At 41.4% G+C, this 9,173-nt stretch overlaps 1 pseudogene; it reads left to right on the top strand.

The window, feature by feature from the left end:
* The first annotated feature begins 7,607 nt into the window (after positions 1–7,607).
* Positions 7,608–8,371, top strand: LOC109387966 (60S ribosomal protein L12-like; annotated as a pseudogene).
* The last annotated feature ends 802 nt before the right edge of the window (positions 8,372–9,173 follow it).

Genomic DNA, 9,173 nt, shown 5'->3' with positions numbered 1-9,173 from the left:
GACAGCAACTTGTCTGTTCTCCTTCCCCCAATTTCCCAGCACTGTTCCCATCCCCCCAATTCCCCAATAAAAAATCTTAAAAAAAAAACAAAAACAAATAAAGGTTTGTTTTTCACTCAAGCCACGTATTCATCACAAGTCAACAGGGATCTTTGCATATGGTAGTCACTTAGAAACCCAAGCTTGTGGAGTAGCTGCCATCGTGAATGTTGCTCGTTATTGTATCAAAGAGGAAAAAAAGCTCTGGAAATTCTCAAAAATAGGTGCCAGACTCCAGCCTGGAAGTGTCACATGCCATTTTTACGCAAAATTCAAAGGCTGTAACTAGTTACAAAGCCCCATTCAACCATAAAGAAGCCAGGAAGTTCAATCTTAATCTGTGCCCAGAAAAGAGTAAACTGAAATATTTGGCTAATAACACTAGTGACTATGACAATGGTGTGTAGTGGGTTTGACAGATGCTAATCCAAGCCTTAAGATGCTAGGCCACTAGGCAATTTTGGCCTCACTATAGTGAATTCAGTCTCCTCAGCCTCAAGGAAAAGTAAGAAAAGCACAATTACCATAAGGTCTCTAGAATGGTCTGATCCCTGGGTGAGTCTTCATGCCATTCTCCAGCCATACACACACACACACACACACACACACACACACGGAGGAAAGGGGGATGGGAAGCTAGGTGATATGATGATTAAATGCAGAGGTTTCAAAGCCAAACAGAGTTGAATTTGCATCCTGGTTTCACCATTTACATTTGCCCATGTGAACTTGGGTAAATTTTTTAACTTTTCTGTGTCTCAGTTTCTTCATCTGCAAAATGAGACTAATAAAGCCTAACTCGCAAGTTTATCATTGGGATACCCTGAGATAAATCATGCAAATCCCTTAGCCTAGTGCCTAGTAACTGACAAGTACTCAATATGTGGTAATCATTATTATTAGTGTTAGGGTTGGAATACTAAGCGAATATCAGTGCAATGTCCAAAAGAAATCATGTAGCAAGTCTGAAGGACAATTTTAAATTACTGCCTTTTTCTTGAGATGCTCTACAAAGTGTCAAGAAAAGGAATGTGGGAGAGATGTGCACAAATAACAATAAATAATGCACACATGAAAACCCAGCTGGTACACATATCACAACATACAGTCTTTGGGGATACTACGTGTGAAATTCCTCTACATACACTCCTAAATACCTAAATTTAGAGGGCCTACCTAATCTTAGACATTTATTGAGTGCTTACTATGCACAGACATGTAACATATATTATTCCATTTAATCATTGTGATAAGCCCATAAGCTCGTATTTGTGTGCCCATTTGTTGGAGGGGCGCCATTATAGCAAAGTGGGTAAGAGCATAGGCTCTGGTGTCAGAGTTAAATCCAGACTCTAACAATAACCAGCTGGGTGACCTCCGGCAACTTACTTCACCACTTGCTCATCTGTAAAATGGGAATAATAATTGCATGTCTTGGGGTGGCTGTGTTAATTAGATGAGATAATGTAAATAAAATGCTTATCCCTGTGCTTGGCAAGTAACAAAGGCTCAATGGATGTCAGATAGAATTACCAAATATGAGGAAATCAAGACTCCAGAAACTTAAGTCATTTGCCCAAGATCACACAGTTAGTAATTAGTAAAATTTAAACTCTGGTCTTTCCAAATCCAAAGCACATGGGCCTGTGTTTTACCACATCATTCCTTTATTTACACTCATATAATTGCCCTGAGGACTGCATTAATCTTCTGAAATTTGGGTCAGGCGCTCCTCAGGCCTTGTTGAAAGAAAAGCAAGAAATCATGTGGTGGTCATACTGTGACAGTGGTAATAAGTAAATGGGGTCACTCCATTTTCAGTACTGGTTCAAACAGGCTCCTGAAGATGCTTCTACTGTAGGAAGGGGGAGATGTTACTTCAGAGTTTTGTTTACCTACTGTTGAGTGCCTGTGGTCCATCAGGCTCTGTGCTCGGTGATTCCCTATGTTTTCTCATTTAATCTTCACATAGATATTTAAAGGAAGTACATACTTCTTTCCCCCACTTTACTGAAGAGGAGACTAAGATTCGAAGGGTTTAAGTAACCCACCCAAGGTCATGCAGGTAGAAAATGGTGAAGCCTCTGAAAGATAAATTGGGTTGAAAACAACCTTTATGCGCTGAACAATGTAATCTCATTTAAAAAAATTTTTTTAGTCAACATTTTTCCAGATCAGCAGAACAATAAATGCTCATTATAGAAAGTTTGGAAAGTAATGCAAAGTTTAAAGAAGCAGGAAAAGTTATCTATGGCTGTACCACCCTGAGTTAATCATTGTTAACTTTAGTATAGTTTCTCTGGGTCTTCTTTCTTTCTTTTTCATTATATAGTTGAGATCATACTGCAACAGTATGTAATGCTGGTTTTTACAAGACCAAGAATGAATCCAGTAGGTATTTCTGCTTATGATAACAAAATTTTTGGTTATAAGAATTCAGGAACTGATAATAATAGCTGCCATTTACTGACTATGTCTATATGCCTGGCACTGGGCTAAATGGTTTTAATTCACATATCTTTTTTTATCCAACCCTATAAACCACATATTATATAATCAAATAATCAGACTATTTATGCAATCAGAATTTTTTTTGTTTTTTAAGGATTTTTATTGGGGAATTGGGGGATGGGAACAGTGCTGGGGAATTGGGGGAAGGGGAACAAACAAGTTGCTGTCGTTTTGTTCTTCAGTCTAGTTGTGGAGGACGTTGCTTCACTGGCCCAAGTTGGCACCATCATTGCGCTCTTCCCGGGCGAGGCAGATCAGTCGCCAGCTTGTGGATGGCCGCTCACTGCAGCTGCTGGCCGCTCACACTGGCTGCTGGCCGCTCACGCTGGCTGCTGGCTACACACGGTAGCCCATGGCAGCCCACTGCAGCAGGGGCTGCAGCCTACGCCGTCACCGGCGACTCACAGCAGCCCAGCTCCAGGTTGAGCTGTTGTTCAGCATCTTAGCTGTAGAGGGCAGTGTCACTGGCCTTCACATGTGGGATCTGAACCTGGGCCCTCTGGCGTCCCAAGCCAGCTCTCAACCAACGCACCACTCAGCCGGCCCGCAATCAGAATTTTAATGCACTCCATTTTTTAAGAGACAGAGGTAAAAGACAACAAATAAGCTGATAGATCTAATTTATTTAAGAAAACCCAAACAAAACATTGCCAAACTGTGGCCTGCGGTCACCATAAATGTCCTTCTGTTTTCCTCCCCTTTTCCATCTGCCGCGCAGTGAGGACTGGTGTCCATGCTGATGATCGCAGTGATGAGTCACAGATTAAAGGAAGTTTAACTACACTTCCCTCTCTTGCTTTGTGCTTGGATAGGCCAGCCTTTGAGTAGCCCCGATTACAGGACTGCTCAATGGATATCAGAGACAGGAAATGAACCCCATGTCCCTAATGTGACCCGGGTCACGTCCTGATTTCTTCCTTTGGTCGTTTTTTGCTGGGTCTCCAGTAGCCCTCTTGTGCCTGGGGTTTGGGCATCAGGACTGTCTTCTCTGTAGCCCCCAGAAACTTGCTTGACTAGCCATAGGTGAGGTGGAAAATGGCAGCTGGATTGCATTGGGAGGGAGCCCTGTAGAAGAGGAAGAAAAGGAGAGAAAAGTTTCTTTGAGATTAACGAAAGCGCTCTCAATCAAGTAAGATTCAAAAATAGCCTGTATGTGATAAGAACACGGGCCCCTAAGGGCCCTAAAGGGAGATGCTAGGGGAGGCTCTGGCTGCAGAGATGCTAAAGGTCAGAAGTGGACTTTTGGGCTTCGCTCTTTTATGTGTTTAAAGACTAGGTCTGTGTTTTCATAACTGAACTTGCTAATAGCCAGCCACTTGAAATGCTGCTTCCAGCTCTCTGTTTGTTTTAAATAAAAAGATTCAGCCAGTAATAATGGGAGGAGCTGCAAATGACTTCCCCAGTTGGGAGCGCCTGCTTGTTTTTCCTTCTGCCTGGGCATGCCGATGTGCAGGCCACACTCACAGACTCACATATGTGAGGAGATAGCCCAAGGGAGCCCTCGATCTGTATATTTATGTAGGATGTGTGTATAAGAGGGTGTTCAAGTATCAAAATACATAGGTAATTGTGGGTGAAAAGAGGAAATCTGTTGTAAGAATTTAAATATACCATGTCTCATAAATAGATTCATTTCTTTCTTCATTCATTTGACAAAACTTTATTGAGCACCTGCTATGAGAAGCACTGTGTTATTTGCTGTGAGATACACTAATATTTCTAAATGATGGGCCTTTATTCTCCTCCCTTCATAATCTTACCACCTGATGGGAATACTAACTTATAATTCACTAAAGCATACACAAGTCACCCACAGTGAAAGACAATGTGGGATTAAATACCTTAGGAATGATATTGAAGATAGGTGCTGTAGGAATCCAGAGAAATAAATGTTTGCTTCTGGCTCATAGGACATCATGGAAGACAGGTAGAGTGGGGAGAAAGGTGGGCTAGGAATCACACAGTAAATATCCAGAGGCATAAAAAGGCATGGAACCCCAGGATTTGCAAGCAGACTGGTTTACCTGGACAGCAATCACATGGGAAGGTGTATTGAAATGAAACTGGAAGCTAGATGTTAGTTGTGTAGAGCCTTGAGTGTCAAGCTCAGTTGACCCAGACATGTGTAAATGGGGTTGCGGTGAGTCAGGGAAGTACCTCCCAAGGTCTCAGAAATTCAGGAGATAAGGATGGCATTGCAGTAGAGAGCAGCTCTTCACTTTCTGGATGTCTGCTAGGCCGGCAAGCCATCACCATATCCTCGGGAAATAAATTCATACAGAATTTGTCAAAGTTGGAAAAAAGACATAACCTCAGAATAAAAGATAGCTCTTTAATTTGAACCAATTAAGACACATTAATTAAATGATGCCTATGTTTTTCACCATGGTCCAGTGAAAAATTCATCACAGCCACTGACATGGCTAAGTTCCCCTTACTACAGCTTCAAGCTCACCGACGTAGCTGACAACACTTATATGAGTCTGCAGGAGAAGAAGTTACCACAGGCTGCCTTGTGCATTAGCTGCCATTAGCTGGCCTTGCACACTGGTCTCTTTAGGGCTTTCCTAGCATGAATAATTGCCCTGGAGTGGGACCTACTCTTGGGACATTGACCAAATCACATTTCTGAACCTTCAAAGCCTAAGACTAAACCCCGGACTGGGGTGAATTTATTAAGGTAAATGGCTCTTTCTACAGTCCCATCTGGGCAGCTCACCGGCTTTCTCTCTGCTCCTCTTTAGAGAACATGTCCTCATTCAAAATACCTACAGTTCTGGTTAACGGAAAAGTTTAGCTTATAGACCTGTGTATTGCATATGTAAATCACCAAGAAGTGAATAGCATAAAATAGCCTTACACTAAAAGACCCTAAATGCTTATACTATTTTTTGATGATGTAAGAACTATTTCATCAAAAGTCACATCCAGAATATATTAGAACTCTCAACACACAACAGAAAACAAAAAACCCAATCGGGAAAAATGGGTAAAATAATCGAATAGGCACTTCACCGAAGAGGATATCTGCATAAATGAGTACATAAAAAGTTGTTCAACAACATTAGTCATTAAAGAAATGCCAATTAAAACCACTTATTATAATGGCTAAATGAAAAAACACTGACAATACCAAGTACTGACAAGGACACAGAGCAACTGGAATTCTCATACATTGCAAGTGAGAATACAAAATGGTAAAGCCACTGTGGATGATGGTCTGTCAGTTTCTTAAAAAATTAAACATGCACAAACCATGTGACCCAAGAATCCCACTCCTAGATATTTACCCTAGAGAAATGAAAACTTATTTTCACGCCAAATGTGTACATGCATATTTATAGCCACTCCAGTCATAATCACCCAAAACTTGAAACAACCCAAATGATCTTCACCAGGTGAATGGGGAACAAAAAGCTACTTCAGAATCTTACAGAACTTTGGGGGGAACGTGATCAATTAGTGTCATGAGGTGGTGCCATAGGAGGGAAATGGTTATATGTTTTCTTCTACTTATTAAGATTCTAGATAGAGTGGTGATTTTTATGCTACTAGAAGCAGGAGAAAATATGCAAGTTGTTCATTGATGCTTGTGTCAGCCACAGCCACACTGCGTGTATGAGTGTGTTCTAAGTATATGTGTTGAGTATGACGTGTAGGTTTGAAGGCGCAGAAGGGTGAAGTATGCATGTGGGAGGAGCAAAAGAAAGCCTGCATGTAGGACAAATGAAGGAGCCTCCACTTGTCTACATTGGCTTCAACCCCAGGACCAAAGTGAGGCAAGTGAGTGCCTGTGTGTGTGTGTGTGTGTGTGTGTGTGTGTATTTAAATTTTTTTTATTTTTATTAACGCTTAAAATCATTGAGTGTCTTCATTGAGTGTCTTTAAAAACTGATCTCTTTGGGACTGGAGTGAGGAAGCCCCGGTATTTACCTGAACTGAAGAGAGCAGACAAACTTAAAGATTTGGCAGGGCAGGAGGCACTGCCAGAGGGAAACATCTAACGCCTCACATCAGTTCAGCCTTTGTCATTTGCTGTCCCATGTACTGAGGGACATAACTCAGTGTGACCCATCCTCCCTACTTCCGAAGCAGCAAAGATTGTTTTGCTGCAGATCTGTCTCCATGTCCCCAAATGTGTTGAATCCGAGGTGGGAAAGCCACTAACTGAATTAAATGAGACATCAGTTTACCAGCAGGTGGCAATAGAGGTAATTGTGTCTCTGGAAAGATTAAACTTGGATTATTTTATAAACCAGAGACAGGAACCTTCAGAACTTGATGAGGCCCAGCTTCACTTCCCTCTGCCTCACAGTACCATTCAACGAGATGCGATTGTTCAAGCCAAGGTACTGTAGCCAGACACCTAACCTTTTCCTTACCGAGCACCGATTTCTAAGGGTGGCGCCTCTAAGACTTTGATGGTTTCAGTTGAAAAATTGGAAATAATGGCAACGCCATTTGAAGTCCCATAAATTAGATTTATTTGTGGCTAAAGGAGTCTCAAATAGGTGAAATAAAAATGCTACTTTCAAATATAACCTCCTGGCACTATTAAATGAGTCCAACCCAAACTCTCAAAGAACAAAGACAAAGCAGGTAGGCTGCTTTTTAATGGCAAAGGGACGCTCGGTTCCTAAGTAAATTTCTCAGACCTTGTTAATTCTTTTCACACAGGGGAAAGCCTTTAGATTTTAATGAAAAATAACTTTATTTACATACCATAACTTCTAAGGCCGTGGGAAAGGATAGTTCGCTCTGAATCTCATGTCCTTGGTGGATAGCAAAGTGTCGCAAGAACTTTCACCTGACTGTCCTCACCATAAAACTTACGGAGTGTCCACACTTCCTCCTGATTGGCCAGCTTTCTCTGATCCTCTGGGTCTTTCTCCCTCTGGCTAGGTTCCTGGACTCCTAACTCCTACTCTCATTCCTCATACTCTCCCTGTTCTCCAATGGTTCATCACTCCTTTTAATTTCCTTACAATCTCCCCACTCATAATTGAAAGGGAATTTGTAGTACATAATTTAGAAAAATTAAAACTATATTGCTTTCGGCTTGGAGGAGGCCAAAGTGCACCTTTCTTGGGTCGTCCCAAATCCGGGTTCATCCGACACCAGCTGACTCCACCATGCCGCGGAAGTTCAACCCCAATGAGATCAAAGTCGTATACCTGAGGTGCACCTGTAGGGAAGTCAGTGCCATGTCTACCCTGGTCCCAAGATCAGCCCCCTGGGTCTGTCTCCAAAAAAAGGTTGGTGACGGCCAGCTGAGTGGCTCAGTTGGTTAAGAGCTCGCTCAAGAGTGTGAGCTCTGAGCAACAGTGGTTCGAGTCCCAGCCTGAGCTGAGCAGCTGCTGAGCTGCCAACAGGTGACAGGATGGCTCAGCTAATAAAAACAACAAAAAGAAAACCAACAAACAAAAAAAGGTTGGTGATGACATTGCTAAAGCAGCCAGTGATTGGAAGGGTCTGAGGATGACAGTGAAACTGACCATTCAGAACAGACAGGCCCAGATTGAGATGATACCTTCTGCCTCTGCCCTGATCGTCAAAGCCCTCAAAGAACCACCAAGAGACACAAAGAGGCAAACAAAAACAAAAACAAAAAACCATTAAACACAGTGAAAATACTCCTTTTGATGAGATTGTTAACGTTGCCTTACAGATTCAGCATTAATCTTTACCTAGAGAATGCTCCGGAACCATTAAAGAGATAACGGGGACTGCCCAGTCTGTGGGCTGCAATGTTGATAGCCGCCACCTTCATGACATCATAGATGACATCAACAGTGATGCAGTGGAATGCCTAGCTAGTTAAGAACTACAAAGGAAAATATTTCAATTAAAGATCACTTGACAACCAAAACAAAAAACAAAACAAAACAGAAAAAACCCAGCTATATTGTTGTAGTTTGTGGCCTTAACTTTACAGTTTCATTCAATTCCATGTTTCTAAAAATCAGAAATAAATTACTTTCCCAATTATTTAACTTTTTTTAAGGTTTTTTTGTGGGGGTTTTTTGTTGTTGTTGTTGTTTTAATTGGGGAACAGTGTGTTTTTCCAGAACTCATCAGCTCCAAGTCAAGTAGTTGTTTCATTCTAGTTGTGGAGGGTGCAGCTCAGTGGCCCATGTGGGGATTGAACTGGCAACCTTGGTGTTATGAGCACTGCGTTCTAACCAATTGAGCCAACCAGCCGCCCCTAACTTATTTTTTTTAATAAACACATTCATGTGATTCAAAATTCCAAAAATACAAAAGGATGAAAATATTGTCTCTTATCTCTTCTCCCAGCCACATAGTTTTCTTTGAAAGCAGAGATGTTATTTGCATATATAAGCAGTTAAGTGTGTGTGTATTCTTTATTTTTCCTCATTTTTACACAGATCATACAAAATCACCTTACTTTTTTTTTTTTTTTACTTATCCATCTATCTTGGTAATCATTCCATACCCATCCAGAAAGACCTTTCTCTTTCACATCCTCAGACTATTACATTTGTGTGGACAGTCCATAATTTATTACCCAGACCACTGCAGATAAGCAGTAAGGAAGGATTTTTCCAATTGTATGCTATTACAAACAATTCTGCCATGAATAACCTTGTTCATATGTCATT

This window comes from Hipposideros armiger, unplaced genomic scaffold (genome assembly GCF_001890085.2).
Source record: "Hipposideros armiger isolate ML-2016 unplaced genomic scaffold, ASM189008v1 scaffold_176, whole genome shotgun sequence".
Classification (NCBI taxonomy): domain Eukaryota; kingdom Metazoa; phylum Chordata; class Mammalia; order Chiroptera; family Hipposideridae; genus Hipposideros; species Hipposideros armiger.
The sequence above is the reverse complement of the archived record's forward strand: the minus strand, read 5'-3'. Positions and strand labels throughout refer to the sequence as shown.